Here is a 26619-nt window from a genome sequence, read left to right as displayed (position 1 = left end):
ACCTGTTACACCAGTGATCTGTCATGCAAGAACAATAACCCTCTCTTTGATTAAACTCTATGGTTTAATTTTTGTGTTACTTGCTGATAAAAATTTCTAGGATAAAACAGCAATTTTATTTTGATTTTTCTTTTGTGAAATCAAGCAATTGTCCTTAAAAGAAAACACTCAAGTTGCGTATGTATTTCAGACATATTGTCATGTAAAGATGATGTAAAAGATCAACGCAAAAATCAAGAAATAAAAGAGATTGTACCTATCTCTAGAAAATGAAAAAGGGAACTGTCTTTTCTTATTCCAAAATGGCCCAAATTGGTGACTCTGGGTGATGTAAATGAAAACGCTTATTATTATACCTAAAATGGGTTACAGACTGAGAACATCCTCCTCCTTCTAAGAATGTACTCTCTTCTCAGAACTGTAATTTTATTTGGTATACAGACGCCCATAGCACAGTGATAATGCTGACCCTGAAGCAAATTAAGAAGGTCTACTCATTTAAATATATAGATGAGTTACGGATTGATGTTGGCCAGCATCAAAAAAAAATAAGAAGAAGAATCAGGAGCATTCCTATCTTTATTTCAATACTAATTACTCACAGCTGAAACAGTACTCGATTCAATCTGATTCATTCAGCAAGCTTTTTTTTTTTTTTTTGTAATAGAGAAATGACATTAGCATTGGGTGATAATATCCACTAGAAGATGTACAAACACTGCTTCTTTGAAAAGGGAAATAGACTTAAATGTCACAGATAACAGTCAAGATTTTATTTTCTCTTATTTTTAACATAAAATTAATTACTGAGGATTATCCATTCAATTAAAGAGATACTGCAGGTTTATTAGATGCGGCTGTTCCCTTTGCTAGGGATATGGCGGCAAACCAGAGAAAGACCCTGCCCCGGGAGCTTACCTTCTGGTGCCAAAGATGGAATAAGCCATCAGGTAAGAAGCATGACAGCAAGTCAGAGTGATGATGCTAGGCAGATACATGAAGTGGGGTAAGGAAGGGAAAGTGAGTGGGGGACGTGGGGAGATTTTTAAGACGGGGAGGCAGGGAAGGAGTGCTGATATTTGAGCAGAATCCTACTTGAAGTGAGAGCACCGGACATGCTGGGACAACAGCCAGAAGGCCTGGGTGAGGGGAAGGGTGGCGGGAGATGAGACCGCGTGGGCCAAAGAGTCTCTTGTTTATTCTGGGTTGGCTGGGAGACACTGGCAAGCATTGCGTGGAGAGGGGATCGGTGAGAACACACCTACCTCGCTGCTCGGGGCCTGCTGTGCGCTCTGCATCGTGGCTGCGACTGGAGTCAGCCCTTCAGAGCCCACACAGGCAGCATCCGCACCGCTATTTATAGCTGGGGCTAGGTGAGCCCCATGGCGAGTTCGTGTCCATGAAGAAGGGAAGTCTGAGGACTGAACTCTGGGAACACCGAGATGTAGAGAGCAGAAAGAAAGAGTGAGCGAGGCAGCTGAGAGCGAGGAACCCAGCGAGTAGAGGAAGCGCTACGAGGAAGCTGCGGAGAAGGCGCTCAGTCCATGCAAGGGTTGAACCTGCACCTGGCCGCTGGGTTTCACAACGTGCCAGGCTGCCAGGCCTGCGGCAAGAATGCTTTCAGTGAAAAGGTGTGAGCAAGCCTGATGGAGGTTCACGGGAAAGTGGAAGAGGAAAAAGGGAGAAGCTATAGTTTAAACAACTTATTAAGAAGTTTTTATATAAAAGGTTGTATGAAGTGGTTATAAAAAAGTGGATTTATGCCCCAAATGGTATTTCTATTATTGTTTTTGTTTGAGTGATGATGAGAATATTTCAGTACAGGGAAAATTTGATAATGTAGGGAGGGGTTTAAATGTGGGAAAAAGTCATTGAGTGAGGACGGGGGGACAGGCCAGTATCCCAGTGAGGATGGGCAGTGGGGCGATCAGGGACTGTCAGTAGTCCCAGTCCTGGTGAAGGCAAAACCTATGTGTGCAAATGATGGGGCGCTAGTGGGCTCGATGGCAGAAGGAAGACAAATTTCTCCAGTGACAGCTTTTATGTTCTCGGTGAAACAGGCAGTAAGCTCGACAGCTGAGCTTGAGAATGGAGCAGTGGAGCAAGGTATAAAATGTGAACTAAGAATCAATAAAGCAAACTGTTCAATTATGCACTCTTTCCCATTTCAAATAATTAAGATTTTACTATCTTTATTTTGGACTGGAAATGTTTAGGTTAGTATCTTGGTTTTTTCCCTGCCACCCCCCAGGAAATTTATACTATAGTTTGCTAAGAAGATTTAATGAAATAATTACCCTTGAACATTGGAGAATGCAAATAATAAGCATTATCTTTCAAACTAAAATTATAGGTTAATCATACCTATTCTCCTCCTCCTAATGAAATTAGGGAAAATAAATATCCATTGTGCTATAATAATTAGTGTCTCAAATAGAAGAAGAAAATAGTATAACCAAACACCATGTTTGCTTGTACCTGGGTTTCAGGACATCATATTTCATAATACATAAATAAAATAGAACAACAATTTTGTGAAATGAAAATGCAACAAAAGAATTTTAAAAGGTCCCTAAAAATGTCAATTTTATACTTACTTGACAATCTAGAAAAATCTTTAAAGTACCACGATGGCAATATTAGTAGAGAAAGGCAATCTAACCATCTGCCTGACATAGGGATATGTTTAGAAATGTGGTAAAGTCCTGAAAGAGATGAATCTATATAATAATAATACTTATCTTCCACTCAGAAACAATCACACAGTAAGAAAAGAATGCAGACTCCAAAAGTCTCTTTCACAGATCTGACAGAGCTTCAGAGCAGTTAAGGCAAAAATATCATGTGGTACTGGCCTTTGCTTATTATTTTGAAATGAGACAGAAGACCACTTCCTTAATAAAGAACTGGCAAATATTTTCTTAACAAAATATAGTAAAATGCATTTATCATACATTGAGCTTTAATTAAGAGTTAATAAGATAATGGGTAATTGGCTAATTAAATGAGGATCCCAGAAAAGGATGACCTCATATTTAAATATGAATACAGTATCAGGGAGATCAGAGGTTTGATGGAAAATGGAATGATTTGACCTGTAGCCTCCAATCGAAGCATCTGAGATCTGGTGTGTATTGGTATGCGCCATTGTAAGGATTAGGAACAAGAAAGTGAAGAAGTTACACATATAGTTTTACTGATATATGGATAAAATGACAATAAAGAAGAGAAAATTGTAGATTCAATTTTAGATATCTCCCCATTCAAAAATGTCACATTAGTATTTTAAAGTATTTATACCACAACCACTTAAATACAACAAAACTAAGCTCTTTTTATATTACAGAATAGGCCTTTGTAAAACGTTGGATTGTTTTATTACTCAGTTTTTAACCTTTCAAAAATCAGGAGAACGACCTTTTTGTTGATCTACAGAAGGGATAAAATTGTGAGAGGTCCACATAGACAATGTAGAAGCATAAGATTTTGTTTTTTCTTTTTATGAGACTTGTTGGCTGGTATCACCCAGGCTGGACTGCAGTGCTGCTATCACGGTTCACTGCAGCATCAACTTCCTGGGCTCAAATGATCCTTCTGCCTCAGCCTCCTGGGTAGCTGGGACCACAGTTGCACACCACCATGCTCAGCTAATTTTTCTATGTTTATTTTGTAGTGAGGGGGGTCATGCTATGTTGCCTAGGACAGTCTTGACCTCCTGGGCTCAAGTGATTCTCCCACTTCAGCTTCCAAGAGTGCTGGGATTACAGGCGTGAGCTACCATGCCCAACCATGAAGCACAGAATTTTAAGAATAGAAAAAATGTTAAGAGTTATTGGCATACACAAAAAAAGTTTTACATATAAATAAACTGTATTAAGCCTACCCTTAACTAACATTAGACTTACTGTGAGGAACTAAAGAGTTAAATGGCACCTAAAGGTATTTAATGTGAATATTATTTCACTAGATAGCCCTGTTCCATTTTTTTCATTATTTTTAAGAAATAAATAAGACAGTGATTAAAATATATTTATCTTTTAAACTTTACCCTTATGAAAATTGTCTCTCAAAGAAATTATAAAGAACTAAGAGGACTTTTAAAAAATTTTTTTTTATTATTATCATACTTTAAGTTTTAGGGTACATGTGCACAACATGCAGGCTTGTTACATATGTATACACGTGCCATGTTGGTGTGCTGCACCCATCAACTCGTCATTTAGCATTAGGTATATCTCCCAATGCTATCCCTCCCCCCTCCCCCCACCCCACAACAGTCCCCAGTGTGTGATGTCCCCCTTCCTGTGTCCATGTGTTTTCATTGTTCAATTCCCATCTATGAGTGAGAACATGTGGTGTTTGGTTTTTTGTCCTTGCGATAGTTTGCTGAGAATGATGGTTTCCAGTTTCATCCACGTCCCTACAAAGGACATGAACTCATCATTTTTTATGGCTGCATAGTATTCCATGGTGTATATGTGCCACATTTTCTCAATCCAGTCTATCATTGTTGGACATTTGGGTTGGTTCCAAGTCTTTGCTATTGTGAATAGTGCCGCAATAAACATACATGTGCATGTGTCTTTATAGCAGCATGATTTATAATCCTTTGGGTATATACCCAGTAATGGGATGGCTGGGTCAAATGGTATTTCTAGTTCTAGGTCACTGAGGAATCGCCAGACTGACTTCCACAATGGTTGAACTAGTTTACGGACCCACCAACAGTGCAAAAATGTTCCTATTTCTCCACATCCTAAGGACTTTTTAACTTTATTTTGCCCTAAACCTCCTTTAGCCTTTTATGAGAAATCAGCCTTTAAGAAAACCCACCTAATTTGGTACTTGGTTTATGTAACTGAATTATTCCCATTTTACTCAAGTGAAAATGCTGCAAAACCATCCCCCTTCTCTCTTTCTCTCTCTCATTCATTCATTCATTCTCTCTCTCTCCCCATTCCTCCACATTGCCTTAAGCAAATTGACACTAAACTGGGATGATAACGTGTATACTCCTAAGTCCTAGGATTGTACTTATTCATGTAAGGGGAGATAAGAGACAGGTCAAAAGCTATAAGCATGTCCAGGTAGCTTATGAATTGGTTTTGAGCATCCCCAGCTCTTGAACTGTTTTTCCTCTCTTTTACTAAAAGACATATTTAGTACATCTAGTTTCACTGATGGTATCACATACAATTTTCTGACTAAAAATGTCAAGCTGGTTAGTTGCTGATATAAATGTCATATATGTTCTCATAACCAAATGTGTATAAATATGAAAGTTACCTATAAGATTGAAACATACTCCCAAGTGGAGTGACTATATCATTTTTCCAATAACCTGAAAAGTACATCTAAAGCGGGAATTATGGTGTCCATAATCCCTTCTCAAACTAGCCTAACAGGGCCACATTAAAAGTTCTCATGACCAGTAAGCTGCTTTTGGGCATTCTTAACAGAAAATATTATGAGTTGTTTGAGAATACACACACACACACACACACACACACACACACACACACACACAATTACACAATGTATAATTCTAATTACATTTCTCTCCATGGCTTCTGCCTGAAATCTAACTCTACAATTAATGACATTTCATTATTGACATTCAGAAACTTGGCAGAACTGCCAAGTTTCTAAATGGAAGGAAAATTCTCCACCTGATGCCTGTAACAGATGCTTTGATAACGTAAAAGGAGCAAATTGCCTTCCTTCCAACTCCCCTGTACTAGTTGATTCACTGGTGGCTTTGAATTTGTCCAGACTGTAGAACTGAGAGAGAACAAGCCCTCACTGAGTCTCAGTGTTAGTGCTGCCCCAAGGGAGCTTCTTGCAAGGAGATGTAAGAAACCAGACTTCCTACCTGCTGCCTGGTCAAATCAGCAAATAAAAATGTTCGCTGGCACCTTGGGTATAAAGGCACTCCATTCAGAGAAGGAGAGAAACCTCCCATGATACAGTCTAACCATTCAAATTCTAACTTTCCAATGCCTTAGTGAGTGTCTCGGTGCCAGGGACCGCACGGAGTGCCATCCAAGTACAGACTACAGCAGCGCCAGGCTCCACAAGGTCAGAGGCCACAGACACAGCAGGACCAGGAGAGCCTGGGAGTCTACTAGAAGAAAACGGATCCCCTTACTGGCATACAAAACTGGAAGGGACTTAAAGACTGAAGCTTCCAGATCCCACAAAATCAGAATTCCAGTGGCAAGCTTGTGAATCATTTATGTGTTCCCCATTCAGGTTGTGAACCACTGACCCAGTCCACCCACTTATTTTTGTAAATAACAAAATAAAGGTTTATGTTGTCACATAATTTGTGCCAACTCATAAGTCATATTATGGTATTTGGGACAAAAATTCAAGGTTTGTGACTTGCAGATCTGTACTTTTTTGACTCTGCTATGATACACAATAAGCAACTGCTACAATTAATTTTTTAAATTTTAATGTATTATATATATATATATTTGAGATGGAGTTTTCACTCTTGTTGCCCAGGCTGGAGTGCAGTGGCACGATCTCGACTCACTGCAACCTCTGCCGCCCAGATTCAAGCAATTCTCCTGTCTCAGCCTCTCAAGTAGCTGGGATTACAGGCACGCGCCACCAGGCACAGCTAATTTTTTTGTATTTTTAGTAGAGACGGGGTTTCACCATGTTGTCCAGGCAGGTCTCCAACTCCTAACCTCAGGTGATCCACCCGCCTCGACCTCCCAAAGTGCCGGGATTACAGACGTGAGCCACCATGCCCAGACTAATTTTAAAATATTTAACTGACAAAGATAATATATATTCAAGATGTATAACATGGTGATTTGATAAACATATATATTGTGTGATGATTACCACAATCAAATTAACACATCACCACCCATGCTGTACATAATATTCCTGGAACTTGTTCATTTTGTAACTGAAAGTTTGCACATTTGGCCAACATTTCTCCATTTCTGTTACCCCTCAGCCCCTGGTAACCATCATTCTGCTCTCCACTTCTATTAGTTAGACTTTTTTAGATTTCATATAGGTAGGATCATACAGTATTTGTTTTTATGTGCATGGCTTATTTCACTTAGCATAAAGCACTCCAGTTTATCCATGATATTGGAAATGACAGGATTTCTTTCATTTTATGGATGAAAAATATTCCATTGTATGTACAATACTGTATTTTCTTTATCCATTCATCCACTGATGAGCAATTAGGTAGATTCCCTATCTTGGCTATTGTGAATAATGACGCAATGAACATAGGGGTACAGGTATCTCTTAGAGATACTTACTTCATTTCATTTGGATACATACCCAAAAGAGGGATTGCTGGATCTCATGGTAGTTCTATTTGTAATTTTTAAAGGAACCTCCATATTTTTTTTCCATAACAGCTGTACCAATTTATATTCCCATTAACAGTGTACAAGGGTTCTCTCTTTTCTCCACATCCTGGCCAATTCTTGTTATCTTTTGTCTTTTTTATAACAATCATCCTAACAGGTGTTAGGTGATATCTCACTGTAGTTTGGATTTGCATTTCTCTGACGATTAGTGATGCTGAGCACCTTTTCATATAGCTATGGCCCTGCTGTCCATCTGTATGGCTTCTTCAGAAAAAAAAGTCCATCCAAGTTCTTTGCCCATTTTTAATTATTTAATCAGATTTTTGGTTTTTTGCTATTGAGTTAGATGAATTCCTTATATACATGGAGATAACCCTTTATCAGATGTCGGGTTTGTATCTATTTTCTCCCATTCCATAGGTTGTTTCTTCATTCTATTGACTGTTTCCTTTGCTGTGCAGAAGCTTTATAATTTGATGTAGTCTTTGTTTATTTTTGCTTTTGTTGTCATATTTAAAAACTCACTATCAAAACCAATGTCTTGATAAAGCTTTTCCTTATGTTCTCTTCTAAGAGTTTTATGGTTTCAGGTCTTAGATTTAAGTCTTTAATCCATTTCAAGTTAATTTTTGTATATGGTGTAAGACAAGGGTCCAATTTCATTCTTCTGCATGTGGATATGTAGTTTTCCCAGAACCACTTATTAAAGAGATTTCCTTTCCCTATTATATATTCTTGGTGCCTTTGTCAAAGATTACTTGACCATATACACGGGTTTATTTCTGGGCTTTCTTCTGTTTCATTGGTCTATGTGTCTCTTTTTATGCTACTAACATACTATTTTGATTACTATAGCTTTGTGCTGTACTTTGAAATCAGGGAATGTAATGTCTCCAGCTTTGTTCTTCTTTCTTAAAACTGCTAAAGCTACTTGGGGTCTTTTGTAGCTCCATGAGACAGTTATTTCTATTTCTGTGAAAAATGCCATTGGAATTCTGATACAGATTGCACTGAATCTGTAAACTGTTTTGAGTAGTATGAATTTTAACATTAAGTCTTCCAGTCCACGAATATGGGATATCTTCCCATTTATTTTTGTCTTCTACAATTTATTTCAATGTCTTAAAAGTTTTCAGCATGCAGATATTTCACCTCCTTGGTTAAATTTATTCCTAAGCATTATATTCTTTTTGATGCTATTGTAAATGGAATTTGGATAGCTCATTGTTAGTGTATAGAGACCCAACTGACTTTTGTACATTGATTTTGTATCCTGCAACTTTACTGAATTTATTTATTAAGTCTAAGAGTTTCTTTGTAGACTCTTTAGGGTTTTTGATATGGTTTGGCTCAGTGTCCCCACCCAAATCTCATCTCAAATTGCAATCCCCATGTGTTGAGGGAGGGAGGTGATTGGATCATAAGGGTGGTTTTCCCCATGCTGTTCTCATGATAGTGAGTGAGTTCTCATAAGATCTGGTGGTTTTATAAATGACAGTTTTCACTGTGCTTTCACTGTTCTCTCTCCTGCCACCTTGTGAAGAAGCTGCCTGCTTCCCCTTCTGCCATGATTGTAAGTTTCCTGAGACCTCCTCAGCCATGCAGAACTGTGAGTCAATTAAACCCCTTCCTTTATAAATTACCCAGTCTCAGAGAAGCTCTTTATAGCAGTGTGAAAACAGACTAATACGGTTTTCTATATGCACAAAAGATTACAGTATCAGCAAACAGAGACAATTTAACTTGTTCCTTTCTAATGTGAATGCCTTTCATTTCTTTTTCTTCTCTAATTGCTATGGCTTGGACTTCCAATACTATGTTGAATAGATGTGAGCTAAAGTAGGCACCCGTGTCTTGTTTCTGATTTTCTATCTGGATGATCTATCCACTGTTGAGAGTGGATACTGAAGTCCAATACTATTAGTGTATTGCTGTCTATTTCTCTATTCACATCTCTTAATATTTGCTTTACATAATAATCAAAATTTTTATATGTTTATGTACACAAACTTCTTGTTGCAACTATTCCTAGCTTTAAAAGATAGCAAGGGTAGTCATGCACATCAAGACAGTCAAATATCTGAAATGGATAGAATGGAGTTCTACAATATGTACAAATTCAAATATATATGAAAAAGGGGGAAAGAAATGTACTCTAGTAACTACAAGTATAGGTGATCCTACCACATTACTCAAGAATGGAATCCAGGTATGAGCACGAGATAGAAGTCAGAGACTACTACTCTTCTCCTCAGTCTCAATATGTTCCTCCAATGTGAGCAGTCTTCTGAATGTCCAAACAACCTGGTATTTAAAAGTGCAGTGTGATTATCATACAGCATGACCCTCAATTCACACCAATGACTTCACCTAATGCTCAACAATGCCAACTGTACAGTTCAGTGATGGAGGTAATCCACTCTGGTGGGCTTACTGAGACACACTTTTCAGTAATTGTGATTAAACATGATTTTTTGCATTACTCACTGAATTTAGACCCTAATCCTAGAATAAAATGTGACTCCACTGTGTGAAAGAATTTTCCTTGGCTGTCTGGCATTATATACAATTTGATGAGAGGGATTACATAAAAGATTCCTCTCCTTTTCTAATGACTTCCATTACAAAATAGGTCCATTGACATGAAAAGAATAACGATGACTTCAAAGAAAATTACGGAAAATGTTCTTGTCAATCTAAAAAATATAAACTGCTCATTAAAGTATAAAAACTTCCAAAACCATATTTCTTTTACTCTGTTTTATAATTCTTTGGAACAATAAAAGCTTTTAATGTTCAAGAAAAGAGTCAAGTAAAATAGCAACAAGGAGAATGTGGGTTAGTCAAGGAGAATAATGCCTTGGAGAAGAGGTTTGGTAATGCAGGAGAAAAAGGACTACGTGGTCAGCAGCTGTATCCTCCTCTACATAGCTTTCAGCTCATTGGTGGTTATAGAAATAACACTACATACAGAAAATTTTTATGAAGCACTGAACGCAAATAAAATTAGGAGTATTCTAAAGAATGCTATAGAGTGAGTGAGATGTAGCAGAAGACTGCACTGCCAGAAATCTAGAGGGTCACTTCAAACATAGTAGGACGAGGCTACTGGCTGCTCAAAGAAGGTCTGACTGTGTATCTGCAACACCTAGGATGAGAAGCTCCTAAATATGCCATCCTGTGAGTGGGCCATAGAATAAAAGATCTACGGTTCTCATGGCTGGACGGACAGGTGCACAGAGCTGTTATCCCAAAGACTTGGGTATAGTATTCTGCCATCCCCTCTAATTATGGTAAACTTATGTGCTGAAGTGAAACTTACTGCTTTGCTAAGGAAAACAAATTCCAATTTTTACTCTCTGATTTGAAATGAATACCAAAGCATAAACGAAAAGTAACATAAAAGCCAAAGGCTCTTACTTCTTAAATATGATGAAAAATTTTCAGTTCTCTAAGTCTGTCATTTAGCGCTCATTGAATTTTAGGTTTGTGTATATTTGCAACTTCTTGATTCTTGGTTGCTTAGAATGCAGAGTGAAATGAAAAAAAATCATAATCTTTATACAGCTCTCTTTCAGAATGCAAATACATAATGTTTACATTAAAAATACTTGACTCTATGTTCATTCCTAGGAGTCATTTAAGGATACCTCTACTTGTAAAATAAAACTATGACGTATTTTTAAATGTTTCTAATACCATGAAAGACAAAGAAAATGAAAGATTTTCCAAGATGCTAATACCATTAAGCTTGTCCTTAAAGCAACACAGATAGCTGCCCTTGCCCACTTCTCATTCTCCTTGACCCCCAATTTTGAAAGAATAATTGCTATAAATAAAAAAAAAGCATCTTTAAGATGAGGATTTTTAATCTTTTAACACTAAATACTAGTGCATGCAGTAGCCAAAATAGCCAGACATTGACTTCTCTGTGAATATCTTCACTATGGCACTACCACGCCATGAGTGTTCACAGGACTATCTCTCCTTCTGGTGCCTTTATCATCATGGCCGTAAGTGTAGAACTATGTCCCACAGGACTTTGCAAACCCTAGAACAGCAGTTAGTACATTACAGCTACCAAATAAATCTCTATTCAATTACCACAACAACACTGAGATGATAAAACCCTTCCTCATGTAATATTTTCAGACAGTCAGTTGATTGCTCAACTGCTCAAGGTTTCCATTAACCAGGTATTGCAGGGTGACGTAGGGCAGGGATATAGATACATAACAATTGCATCCAGTTCCCTTCCCCTGCCATGGAAGGCACTATTGTCTTCTGAAAGGGTTAAATATCTCTGAGAAAAAGCTGAAAGGTCTCTGCACAAACTCAGGATCTCCACTCAACATCCATATGCTGACTTGCATAAATCTACAGCCAGATATGAGTCATAAATTGGGATAGGGTGAGAATCTGGTGAGCCTTACTGTCAAACCACTGAGTTGTTTCATCCATTTTAGAAGGGACGGGCTATTGCACCTATTTTAAAGGTCTGTAAATTTGCACAGAGCTGTGCTTTATTTAATACAATCTATGATGGTCTGTACATGTGATGACGGAAACTGCTGTGCCACACTGCATCTCAACTGTGAACAAAGTCTTCAAGCTAGAATGAGAAAATAATCTGCAGAATTGTTCTGAGCTAGCCACTAGGCATCCAACAACTAAGTTATAGAATCAAGTAAATGGATTCTGCCCTCACACCTCCAGAAGGTAGAGACGCAGGATAAGCACTTCAACAAGGAACATTTAAAACAGACAATATCATTATGACTGTAAGTACATTTTGAAATGTATTATTTTTTTCTCGATAAGTCTATCATGTAGATCTGTAATTAGGGACTTTGAAAATAGCTACCTTTTTAAAAAACACAATACGCTATAATTGTCTATTAAGTCAATGAGTACTTAGGGACTCTTAAAACTGCTGATTACTTGCTTGCTGTAATTTGGAAGAACAAGTACTAAAGATTCTTTGTGAAATTCTCTTTAAAACAGAATGAAATTGCAAATGTGCTATTACCTGGTTAAGCTAACAATATTTTTTCCTCAGAATGACATCCATCCATCATCATATTAATTGCTTCACATCTGGCCAAAAAATTGCATTAACTTTTATTTTATAATCTAAGTGAATTTCCACCTCTGAATAAAATTTTTCTAATTCCACAGAGTTTCAATGCTCATAAAAGATGGCATTATTAATCATTCATTGCTTAGTGTCGATTAAGAACTTTGTCTCACTTATCAGGATAAACAATATACCAGCCATATGGTGTATTTACAAGTCATTCTGTTGTATTTACATACGTGCAGTATATTAAATGAAATTGGATAAAAATGAACTATACCTTTTATCAAGTTATGTGCTATTATGCCTGTTTATGTTTAACTGTTAAATAAATTAGCTATGTTCTCAAAGTCATTAATATAAATTACAAAGGATATATATATTATATTTTAGTTTGTATTATTACTATATTAATATACACTTTAACTTCATAATGATAGGTAATTTAATTTACTTTGTAATCAAGCATTATAATTACTTCCAAATACAAATCAAACAGAAGCTAAAGAAAGAACAATGACACAATTATTTAGACATGGAAGCTAGCTAAGAAATCTCATTTTTCTGCCTATCAACTTCCTATTTAGGAAGGTTTCCTTGGTCATTTAGGGAGGGTTATTCTTGGCCTGTGTCTCTCCTACTAGGCTTGACTAGACCAATTCCACAGCTACTACTCAAGAACTCACTCACTCCATTAAGGTCGCAGGCGAGAGACCAAGGTGGCCTCTAGAGATGCATGTTGGTTTTGCATTAAGTGACTAACCAACACATTATAGAGAGAAGAATATATAGACAAATGTTTTTTGGAAGTCAGACCATGGAAAAACACTAAGAGATACCACTGTCCTTCCATTCATGAAGCTTATGGTTTCATAAGAACTAATGACAACTGAGATGATTACATATTGTATTTTGCACTGCGGAGATAAGGAAGTGGTCAAATGAAAAATAATAGTGATTGCTATTCTTTAGATAATACGGCCCATGGAGGCCTTTCTAAGAAGGGACCATTCAAGATGTATTCTAAAGGGTGAGAAAGAGCCATCTGGTAGAAGAGCAGATAGACCATTCTGAACAGAGAAGACAGCATATATATACAAAGGCCTTGGGGTGGAAAGAGTTTGTGCTCACCAATTGAGAGAAAGGAATAAGCGTAGTGAATGAGAGGCTAAAGGAAGACAAGGAGGCAAGAGGTGTGTATGTGCACACTCCTCTCTTCTTGTGCGTCCCCCTGTTTTCATTTACCCCTCCTTCATGCTGTCATTAGAGTGGGCATCTATTTATAAATAGGAGGTCTCAAAACAAGGCTGTGGCAATACTAAGGGACAGCTGTACATCTCTAGAAAGAGATCCCACATGGCTACTTCCACATGGTAGAAGGTCAGTGGCCAAGTTAATGAGCCCAAGGCTATACTTCCATTTCAGCACAGCCTGTGTGGTACATGGAGGGGACCCAGAAGTTCTTACGTGCCTCAGTAAGGAAGCATGGGGTCTCTAAAAGGGCTGGTAGGTGAGCAGAAATCTGGTGTCAAGATATAAAAGCCACATACAGAGTGGCTTGGGGACTAGAGCAAACAGCTAGGACCACACTCCTTGGAGGAAGGATCTTGAGCAAGACCCATGAGGGATGTCTTTTTATGAAAAGGTAAGGCTCCATATTCCTGGGAAGAGTGTGCCCTGTGAGCTGCTGATGATCAGGAATGATGTGAAGTCACTGCAGACACCCCAGGTATGAGGCTATGCTGCAATGTCATCTATTTTTGGGCTTTGCTGCCCTCTTCCCCTCATGCCTCATGCAGCATTGCTGATGCTGCAAAACAGAGGATACCGTCCCTTGCTGGAAACGCAACCTGAGCACTTCCATAGGCCTGGCCCCAGGTTGGGACCTCTCACTGGCTGGGTTACCCACTTTTCTGTTCAGAGACAGGATAACCAGAGGGCAACACATCTGATTATAAAAGTACATATTGCAGGGTTTAGGCAAGTAAGAATACATTCTGACCAGGACCAGAGACCCCACTCTGGCTCTAACAAGCTGTGTGAATCATTTAGTTGCCTCACCTCTAGATGAGAGGTTTGGATCTGATAAGTCCTAGGATTCCATCAGTTTTATATTCCACACGCCTATCTTTGGTGACTAGGATAAGAGAAGATGAATCGAAACACCTCTCCTGCATCTATTTATATCTATACCCAAGCTGAGCGAGCAGCTTTGTTCTTCTTAAGTTGGAGATGCAAAGTGTTCCCATCATAAACAAGAGCCCAGCTTAATCTGACATGATAGTCCCTGTACGGGAGGCTCCAGGGCATGCCACATGGCTCTCCCTGAAGGGCCAGCACCACCAGGCCGCTCCATACCCCACCAGCCCTTGTCGCGGCACGTCAGTTTTTTGTCCTTTCATAACAAACACTTTATATGTACCCTGGTGAGAAAAGTCTGTTAGTTACTAAGTGGTGCATCCAAATCTGCATTTAATTAAAAAATGAATATTTTGTCTCAAGCTATATCTATCTTATTAGAAGCACTGGGACATGTCACATTTTTATTTTGTTGTTTTTATTCCTACTTTAAAACATTTAAAAGCATTTCTACATAATCAAATATTTTATTCTGCATTGTTTAGCTCTAATTTCTGAAAGAGTGTTTAAAACAAGGGCTGAAGGGGCAGGAAGGGTGACGTAAGTACAGCCGTTCTCATCCATAGCATGGAGAGTCATGCAGTCCTGGGGGGCTGCCCTGCTGGTGGACTGGCACATTCCATCCTGGAGCCTTCACCAAGTGTTTCCGGACATGAGCTAAGCACCTGCAAGAGCTGCAGAGGTTCCACAGAGTGAGGAGCAAGGGTGAAAATACAAAGACCCCACCCTAGGGGATCTCCTGGATAAAAAGAGGAGCCGGCGTTCATTCCCTTACTCAGTGACTACCTTTTGTGTTGCAAGTCAGCAGTGTTCGGAGTCAGGAGTGTTCGGAGTCAGTGTTGCAAGTCAACAGTGTTGCAAGTCAGCAGTGTTACAAGTCAGGAGTGTTCAGAGCCAAAACCTTGTTTAATCTCACAGGCCTGCAGATTCCAGAGGTCATGGAACTCATCCAAACGCACAGAGTTGGCCAGGGGCGGTGGCTCACGCCTGTAATCCCAACACTTTGGGAGGCCAAGGTGGGCGGATCACCTGAGGTCAGGAGTTCAAGACCAGCCTGGCCAACATGGTGAAACCCAGTCTCTACTAAAAATACAAAAATTAGCCGGGCTTGGTGGCGGGGTCTGTAATCCCAGCTACCCAAGAGTATGAGACAGGAGAATCACTTGAACTTGGGAGGCGGAGGTTGCAGTGAGCTGAAATCGCACCATTACACCCCAGCTTGGGTGACGAGAATAAAGATCCGTCTCAAAAAAAAAAAAAAAAAAAAAAAAGCACAGAGTTAATCAGAGCAGAAAGGAAATGGACATCCAAGTCTTCCTAACTCCAGAGTCTATCATCTAGCTTCTCAAACTTGGTTAATTTCCCAAGCAAGAAAAACTGGACATCCCATTGTCCAATGGAATAGGTAACCTGTGTGTGAATAATTACCAATATAGTAAAAGAAATGAGCTCCATTTAAAGAAAGTTTACATCGAGTGTCACTGGGATTACAGTTTCCAAATGATGTGACTAAAAAGATTGCCAAAATATGACCCAGTTAGATGACCAGAGCAGGCATGGTTTTTAGGTTCTGATATTTTCATATTTTTAAAGGACATTCCAGAAACACAAAGCATGATAGAAAGATCTTGACAATTCAACAGTGCTAAGACATCAGTATTTAGTTTCAATTCTAACTGTAGGAAAAGCCCACCATGAGGGACTCTATGTCAAATAAAGCAGACAAATCACATCCTCATGGATGAGAAAAGGAGAGTTTAATCTGGCAGCAGGGTACCAGGGTGAATTGCAGGTGATCATCTGTAGTTAGGAACAGCAGCTAAGAGGAAGCTGTCATCACCTGGTCATACAAAATTGGACTCTTTTCAGTTGAATGGGAACATTTAAGTTTTCATTCTCAAGAGGCTTTTCCCTGTTAACTTTTCAAGAACTTACACTGGGCCTTAGGGCTTGAATATTATGGTCTTGGCTCAAATTTACTGCACAAGTATTTCTGCAGAAGCTGAGATATACAGTGTGCACTCTATCTTGGCTCAATGTCTGCAATGAGATTAAATGGCACTAGAAAAATAGAAACAAACTAAAGGGACTATCACTTGTTTAGAAAGACCTAAAATTTTAATAAGTTCTAATAAAATGTGTATAGAGAACCAACAATTTCTAGTGTTGCCTACACTTGTGCCATTTTCACCTCTAGAGAGGCTGCCACTAACTATTTCAGGCCTGGCGTGCTCATCAGAGCCCGGCTCAACACTGCCCCGAGGTTCCTTCCTGGGCTCACCCCACTGCATTCTGCTCACTCTGTAAAACAACAGTAGCAATCTAGATTTCGTTTTTACTCATCCATGGGCAGCTGTGTGATTTTATTCTATTTCATACATTTGTAAACCACAGCCCCTTCAGACACAAATTGGAAGCTCACTGAAAAAATACATATAATTCTTATATATAAAATATATATATATATATCTAAGAAAGCTAAGAGAGAATATACCTGTGTGTGCGTGTGTGTGTGTGTGTGTGTGTGTGTGTGTGTATGTATGCATTTTTCTTACTTTGTTTCCAAGGTTTTTATTACAATAACAGCTACTAATTTGTTGAAAAAAGGGAAAATATTCATAAAGAAAAACAGATGAGAATAATAGATTAAAAAACTCTCTACCTCATATTTTCTTTTGATAATTCTTTTTTCATATAATATCACTGGTAGACAACCTACTGTGATATCTTTTGTAAAAATCCACTAAAGTAAATCAATAAAATAAAATTCAAGTCAGATTCCACCTCTATAAAATATAGAGTAGATTCCATGATCTCTAAGATCATTTTCCCAAGCCCTCAACTTTTAGTAGTCTTTGTAGTATTTGACCAATAAAGTTATCATAGATAAGTACCTAACACAATTGTTGAGTCACATAAATACAACAAAAATAAAACAAAAGAGTTCAAAAAAAAAATCCGAAAGTTAAACTATCTTAAAATACTTCTAAAATATCTGGAAATTAATGTTGGCCAGCTGACTTTATTCATATATGATAAAATACTGCGTGTGGTTGTATAGATCTACTTACAAACTCTATTTTGATCTGATTTCAAAAGATACTGGACATTATAGTGAGAAAAGTTTAGTTTGAATTATATCAGTAAATAAGATTAACCCATTGACTCAACTGGCACTCAATATAAAAGATGATTGGATGTGATTGTTTGTACACATATCATAGATAAAATACACGGTAAAAGGGTGGTACATGTGACTCCTCTGTAGAGCAAGTGCCCTGAAGCCTCCATGCCACACAGGCATTTGACAACAACTGAGCGGTGTGATTTGCCCGTAAGAAAAGTGAAGATACGGAGGACAGCTATAGAAAGGTAAGATATTGTCTTCAGATTCTTAGGAGGCCAGTGTTCAAGGTGCTGTGAGTAAATGTGAGGTGTAAATGAAAGGTTTTGAGAGGAAAATGGTGGACGATAGGTGAGTAATGCATTGACTGTGAAGGGCTTTGTGTGCATGCAAAGGAGTCTCAGGCTGATAGGATACTCCATGCCAAAGAAGAGTTTTAATAACATGGAAAACGAGGTGAGTTTGGGGTTTTATATGGACTATTCCAGGAAAGAAGAGAGAAAAGACAATCATAACACCACTGCAACAGTCAATGACAGGCCCTCAAATGTTGTTTTGTTAGAGTGCCTGGAGCAACCATTTGTTTCTACTTCCCAGTGGAAAAAGAATTCAGTGATAAATAAAAAAATAAGTAACAGAATCGGTTTTGGAGTAGGGGTGTGTTTGTCTATGGGTGTGCGTGTGTGTGTGTGTGTGCGCGTGTATTTTTGCTTTCACAATAGGGGCAGGGATGACATATATTGAACCACATCACAACCATGTCTTAAAGTATAGGTATTTCAAAATCAATAAAACATAAATATTTATGGTGCAGATACAAATAATTAAAACCATAAGATTAACCAAACAACCTATAATAAGCTATATTAATCTTGATTAATCTAAACAAACAAGTTTATAACGAAAAAGTCAAACCGCAAAAACTGAAAATCGTAACCAACCAAAGACAGCCAATTACAAGTTATCTTTCCCCCAAATTCTAGGGACTGTAATTACCTGTCTGTGAATACACAAAATACACATCTTGTAATACTGCCAACAACACATGGAAGTCAAACTTCTTAAGAAAAATTGAATTAGAGGGTGAAGCCAAGACGGCCGAATAGGAACAGCTCCAGTCTACAGCTCCCAGCATGAGCGACGCAGAAGACGGGAGATTTCTGCATTTCCAACTGAGGTACCGGGTTCATCACACTGGGGAATGCTGGACAGTGGGTGCAGGACAGTGGGTGCAGTGCACTGTGTGTGAGCTGAAGCAGGGCAAGGCATCAACTCACCCGGGAAACACAAGGAGTCAGGGAATTCCCTTTCCTAGTCAAAGAAAGGGGTGACAGACGGCACCTGGAAAATCCGGTCACTCCCACACTAATACTGCACTTTTCCAACGGGCTTAACAAACGGCACACCAGGAGATTATATCCTGCACCTGGCTTGGAAGGTCCTATGCCCACAGAGCCTCGCTCATTGCTAGCACAGCAGTCTGAGATCAAACTGCAAGGTGGCGGCGAGGCTGGGGGAGGGGCGTCCACCATTGCAGAGGCTTGAGTAGGTAAACAAAGCGGCCGGGAAGCTGGAACTGGGTGGAGCCCACCACAGCTCAAGGAGGCCTGCCTGCCTCTGTAGGCTCCACCTCTCGGGGCAGGGCACAGACAAACAAAAGGCAGCAGTAACCTCTGCAGACTTAAACGTCCCTGTCTGACAGCTTTGAAGAGAGTAGTGGTTCTCCCAGCACGCAGCTTGAGATCTGAGAATGGGCAGACTGCCTCCTCAAGTGGGTCCCTGACCCCCGAGTAGCCTAACTGGGAGGCATCCCCCGCTAGGGGCAGACTGACACCTCACACGGCTGGGTACTCCTCTAAGACAAAACTTCCAGAGGAACGATCAGGCAGCAGTATTTGCAGTTCACCAATATACACTGTTCTGCAGCCACCGCTGCTGATACCCAGGCAAACAGGGTCTGGAGTTGACCTCCAACAAACTCCAACAGACTTGCAGCTGAGGGTACTGATTGTTAGAAGGAAAACTAACAAACAGAAAGGACATCCACACCAAAAACCCATCTGTACATCACCATCATCAAAGACCAAAGGTAGATGAAACCACAAAGATGGGCAAAAAACAGAGCAGAAAAACCGGAAACCCTAAAAAATCAGAGTGCCTCTCCTCCTCCAAAGGAACGCAGCTCCTCACCAGCAATGGAACAAAGCTGGACAGAGAATGACTTTGACAAGTTGAGAGAAGAAGGCTTCAGAAGATCAAACTACTCCGAGCTAAAGGAAGAAGTTTGAACCAATGGCAAAGAAGTTAAAAACCTTGAAAAAAGATTAGACGAATGGCTAACTAGAATAACCAATGTGGAGAAGTCCTTAAAGGACCTGATGGAGCTGAAAACCATGGCACAAGAACTACGTGACGAATGCACAAGCCTCAGTAGCTGATGTGATCAACTGGAAGAAAGGGTATCAGCAATGGAAGACAAAATGAATGACATGAACTAAGAAGAGAAGTTTAGAGAAAAAAGAATAAAAAGAAACGAACGAAGCCTCCAAGAAATATGGGACTATGTGAAAAGACCAAATCTACATCTGATTGGTGTACCTGAAAGTGACGAGGAGGATGGAACCAAGTTGGAAAACACTCTGCAGGATATTATCCAGGAGAACTTCCCCAATCTAGCAAGGCAGGCCAACATTCAAATTCAGGAAATATAGAGAACGCCACAAAGATACTCCTCGAGAAGAGCAATTCCAAGACACATAATTGTCAGATTCACCAAAGTTGAAATGAAGGAAAAAATGGTAAGGCAGCCAGAGAGAAAGGTCGGGTTACCCACAAAGGGAAGCCCATCAGACTAACAGCGGATCTCTCGGCAGAAACCCTACATGCCAGAAGAGAGTGGGGGCCAATATTCAACATTCTTAAAAAAAAGAATTTTCAACCCAAAATTTCATATCCAGCCAAACTAAGCTTCATAACTGAAGGAGAAATAAAATACTTTACAGACAAGCAAATGCTGAGAGATTTTGTCACCACCAGGCCTGCCCTAAAAGAGCTCCTGAAGGAAGCACTAAACATGGAAAGGAACAACTGGTACCAGCCACTGCAAAATCATGCCAAATTGTAAAGACCATCGAGACTAGGAAGAAACTGCATCAACTAATGAGCAAAATAACCAGCTAACATCATAATGACAGGATCAAATTCACATATAACAATATTAACCTTAAATGTAAATGGGCTAAATGCTCCAATTAAAAGACACAGACTGGCAAATTGGATAAAGAGTCAAGACCCATCAGTGTGCTGTATTCAGGAAACCCATCTCACGTGCAGAGACACACATAGGCTCAAAATAAAGGGATGGAGGAAGATCTACCAAGCACATGGAAAACAAAAAAAGGCAGGGGTTGCAATCCTAGTCTCTGATAAGACAGACTTTAAACCAACAAAGATCAAGAGACAAAGAAGGTCATTACATAATGGTAAAGGGATCAATTCAACAAGAAGAGCTAACTATCCTAAATATATATGCACCCAATACAGGAGCACCCAGATTCATAAAGCTAGTCCTTAGTGACCTACAAAGAGACTTAGACTCCCAAACAATAATAATGGGAGACTTTAACACCCCGCTGTCAACATTAGACAGATCAATGAGACAGAAAGTTAACAAGGATATCCAGGAATGGAACTCAGCTCTGCACCAAGCGGACCTAATAGACATCTACAGAACTCTCCACCCCAAATCAACAGAATATACATTTTTTTCAGCACCACACCACACCTATTCCAAAATTGACCACATAGTTGGAAGTAAAGCCCTCCTCAGAAAATGTAAAAGAACAGAAATTATAACAAACTGTCTCTCAGACCACAGTGCAATCAAACTAGAACTCAGGATTAAGAAACTCACTCAAAACTGCTCAACTACATGGAAACTGAACAACCTGCTCCTGAATGACTACTGGGTACATAACGAAATGAAGGCAGAGATAAAGATGTTATTTGAAACCAATGAGAACAAAGACACAACATACCAGAATCTCTGGGACACATTCAATGCAGTGTGTAGAAGGAAATTTATAGCACTAAATGCCCACAAGAGAAAGCAGGAAAGATCTAAAATTGACACCCTAACATAACAATGAAAAGAACTAGAGAAGCAAGAGCAAACACATTCAAAAGCTAGCAGAAGGCAAGAAATAACTAAGATCAGAGCAGAACACAAGGAAACAGAGACATAAAAAACCCTTCAAAAAATCAATGAATCCAGGAGCTGGTTTTTTGAAAAGATCAACAAAATTGATAGACCGCTAGCAAGACAAATAAAGAAGAAAAGAGAGAAGAATCAAATAGATGCAATAAAAAATGACAAAGGGGATATCACCACCGATCCCACAGAAATAAAAACTACCATCAGAGAATACTATAAACACCTCTACACAAATAAACTAGAAAATCTAGAAGAAATGCATAAATTCCTGTACACATACACCCTCCCAAGACTAAACCAGGAAGAAGTTGAATCTCTGAATAGACCAATAACAGGCTCTGAAATTGAGGCAACAATTAATAGCTTACCAACCAAAAAGAGTCCAGGACCAGATGGATTTACAACTGAATTCTACCAGAGGTACAAGGAGGAGCTGGTAGCATTCCTCCTGAAACTATTCCAATCAATAGAAAAAGAGGGAATCCTCCCTAACCCATTTTATGAGGCCAGCATCATCCTGATACCAAAGCCTGGCAGAGACACAACAAAAAAAGAGAATTTTAGACCAATATCCTTGATGAACATTGATGCAAAAATCCTCAATAAAATACTGGCAAACTGAATCCAGCAGCACATCAAAAAGCTTATCCACCATGATCAAGTGGGCTTCATCCCTGGGATGCAAGGCTGGTTCAACATATGAAAATCAATAAATGTAATCCAACATATAAACAGAACCAAAGACAAAAACCACATGATTATCTCAATAGATGCAGAAAAGGCCTTTGACAAAATTCAACAACCCTTCATGCTAAAAGCTCTCAATAAATTAGGTATTGATGGGACATATCTCAAAATAATAAGAGCTATCTATGACAAACCCACAGCCAATATCATACCGAATGGACAAAAACTGGAAGCATTCCCTTTGAAAACTGGCACAAGACTGGGATGCCCTCTCTCACCACTCCTATTCAGCATAGTATTGGAAGTTCTGGCCAGGGCAATCAGGCAGAAGAAGGAAATAAAGGGCATTCACTTAGGAAAAGAGGAAGTCAAATTGTCCCTGTTTGCAGATGACATGATTGTATATCTAGAAAACCACATCATCTCAGCCCAAAATCTCCTTAAGCTGATAAGCAACTTCAGCAAAGTCTCAGGATACAAAATCAATGTACAAAAATCACAAGCATTCTTATACACCAACAACAGACCAACAGAGAGCCAAATCATGAGTGAACTCCCATTCACAATTGCTTCAAAGAGAACAAAATACCTAGGAATCCAACTTACAAGGGATGTGAAGGACCTCTTCAAGGAGAACTACAAACCACTGCTCAATGAAATAAAAGAGGATACAAACAAATGGAAGAACATTCCACGCTCATGGATAGGAAGAATCAATATCGTGAAAATGGCCATACTGCCCAAGGTAATTTACAGATTCAATGCCATCCCCATCAAGCTACCAATGACTTTCTTCACAAAATTGGAAAAAAACTACTTTAAAGTTCATATGGAACCAAAAAAGAGCCCACATTGCCAAGTCAATCCTAAGCCAAAAGAACAAAGCTGGAGGCATCACACTACCTGACTTCAAACTATACTACAAGGCTACAGTAACCAAAACAGCATGGTACTAGTACCAAAACAGAGATACAGACCAATGGAACAGAACAGAGCCCTCAGAAATAATACCACACATCTACAACCATCTGATCTTTGACAAACCTGACAAAAACAAGAAATGGGGAAAGGATTCCCTATTTAATAAATGGTGCTGGGAAAACTGGCTAGCCATATGTAGAAAGCTGAAATTGGATCCCTTCCTTACACCTTATACAAAAATTAATTCAAGATGGATTAAAGACTTACATGTTAGACCTAAAACCATAAAAACCCTAGAAGAAAACCTAGGCAATACCATTCAGGACATAGGCATGGGCAAGGACTTCATGTCTAAAACACCAAAAGCAATGGTAACAAAAGCCAAAATTGACAAATGGGATCTAACTAAACTAAAGAGCTTTCTGCACAGCAAAAGAAACCACCATCAGAGTGAACAGGCAACCTACAGAATGGGAGAAAATTTTTGCAACCTACTTATCTGACAAAGGGCTGATATCCAGAATCTACAATGAACTCAAACAAATTTACAAGAAAAAAACAAACAACCCCATCAAAAAGTGGGCGAAGGATATGAACAGACACTTCTCAAAAGAAGACATTTATGCAGCCAAAAAACACATAAAAAATGCTCATCATCACTGGTCATCAGAGAAATGCAAATCAAAACCACTTTGAGATACCATCTCACACCAGTTAGAATGGCGATCATTAAAAAGTCAGGAAACAACAGGTGCTGGAGAGGATGTGGAGAAATAGGAACACTTTTACACTGTTGGTGGGAGTGTAAATTAGTTCAACCATTGTGGAAGACAGGGTGGCGATTCCTCAGGGATCTGGAACTAGAAATACCATTTGACCCAGCCATCCCATTACTGGGTATATACTCAAAGGATTACAAAACATGCTGCTATAAAGACACATGCACATGTATGTTTATTGCGGCACTATTCACAATAGCAAAGACTTGGAACCAACCCAAATGTCCAACAATGATAGACTGGATTAAGAAAATGTGGCACATATACACCATGGAATACTATGCAGCCATATAAAAGGATGAGTTCATGTCTTTCGTAGGGACATGGATGAAGCTGGAAACCATCATTCTCAGCAACCCATCACAAGGACAAAAAACCAAACACTGCATGTTCTCACTCATAGGTGGGAATTGAACAATGAGAACACATGGACACAGGAAGGGGAACATCACACACTGGGGACTGTTGTGGGGTGGGGGGAGGGGGGAGGGATAGCATTAGGAGATATACCTAATGCTAAATGACGAGTTAATGGGTGCAGCACACCAACATGGCACATGTATACATATGTAACAAACCTGCACGTTGTGCACATGTACCCTAAAACTTAAAGTATAATAATAATAATAATAAAAGAAAGATTTAATTAAAGTATTTGGAAAACCCTAACCACATTAATTTTAGCTCAGTTTCAAATCTGGAACTCTTAGTAACTCCCACTTAATAACTTACATAAGAATGAAAATCTAGAGAATGTCACATTATTTCCTGAGAGAAGATTTAATTGAGCACATAATATGGGGCAGGCAGTTTCTGAATTCTATCCATTCATTTATCTCATTTAATAATTATAAATTCATGAGATAGATATTAATATTATCTTTATTTTATAGATGAGGAAACTGAGGCATAGAGAGGCACACACTAAGCAAGCTTTAAACTGAGATTCAAAGCCCAGCATTCTGACTCCAGTTTTCTCATTTTTAACCACTAGTCTATACTGCTCTAGATTTCAGATTTATCCTAGGCTCATCAGGAGAACCTGTGCAACTCACTAGCAGACTACAGGCCACATTCTGAGAAGCATCCGTAACTATGATGACACCTCAAAATAATGCAACAGCATTGAGAAGATGCACTGGGGGTCAAAGATTCTGTATAATTAAGAAAGAACCAGCAGGACACTTGGTGACTGTTTATATGTGTGGGTTGAGGAAGGGGCCAAGAGGGAGCAGAGTCTGGAATGGCAACTTAGGAAGCAAATGGTAGAAAGAGCAAGTTTTTGGCTTGGGATGGAGGTTTGGTTTGATGCATAGACTCTGGGATGCTTTTGAGACATTCAGGTAGAAAAGCCAGGTGGGTAGAGTGACAAAGGAGCAGACAGTGCTTGGAGTGGAGTGAAGAGAGCTGTCCCTGTATCTGCAATGCTGGTCCATGCCTACCCCAGCGGAAATCGTTCATACTTGAGAAAGTTACTGGCTGAGGCATGGATGTACAGGGGTGTACTGGGGGGGTTCACATAAAGTGAGAACCATCTCCGTGACATGCTGGGGTGTGAAACCAGGGAGGATAAAAAGCGAGACCAGGGGAAACCACAAAGCACAAATGCTGGCGCCCTTCCCTACTTGGAGTCCCCCATATGGTGCTGACCATGGTCCTCTTCATTCTACACTCTTAGGGTACTGGTCCTATGTGTGCCAATACACTGTAGGCTCCAGAAGGGCCTTCATCTCTTTGATTTTGTAGTTTTTGAAGAACCTAGCACAATGTAGAACTGTTTGTCCAATTATTTAGTCAGGGATTCTTCTCATTTTTACAAGAAGTCCTTTGGGGTCTAAGGTTCGAGCATCATTAGGCTGGCTCCATGTAAGATATCCTCATTAATAGAAAAGCATTCTAGCTTCATCCTAAGAAACCAATGGGAGGGAAAGAGAAGCAGTGAGGGAACAAAACAAACATGAGAATGGAGAACACTTGCACTTGTGTCTGGAACTGGTTACTAGTCACGTCAGCCTAATCAGATCAGAGGACTCCTTCAGACAAAAAAATAAGGTATTTTGGGTTGAGGCTCATTAAAATTTAGAGTGGTTAATTTCCTCCTTAACTTTAAGTAGCTAGAAAGTCAGAAATAATAAAGATGCGAGTAAAGTAGAGGATTTTAAATTTTTTTATAAGTAAAATCTGAAAATTGTTGGAAGTTAAAATATTTTAATTTTCCAAAAGACTTTGTGTAGTCTATTCTATAAAATAAAGATCAGATGTTTAAAAAAATAAGATGAACTTGTTAAAACCAATGACCAAAATTAGATGGATTCAGATGTGCTAGCTCA

At 39.2% G+C, this 26619-nt stretch overlaps 1 protein-coding gene across 27 annotated transcripts in view; it reads right to left on the bottom strand.

Moving 5' to 3' along the window:
- The window catches only part of L3MBTL4 (L3MBTL histone methyl-lysine binding protein 4), a 468276-nt gene that overhangs the window by 192513 nt on the left and 249144 nt on the right, over positions 1-26619 (bottom strand). The gene's annotated exons all lie outside the window — the stretch shown is intronic.

This window comes from Gorilla gorilla, chromosome 17 (genome assembly GCF_029281585.2).
Source record: "Gorilla gorilla gorilla isolate KB3781 chromosome 17, NHGRI_mGorGor1-v2.1_pri, whole genome shotgun sequence".
Classification (NCBI taxonomy): Eukaryota; Metazoa; Chordata; class Mammalia; order Primates; family Hominidae; genus Gorilla; species Gorilla gorilla.
This window is presented reverse-complemented; position numbering and strand designations above follow the sequence as displayed.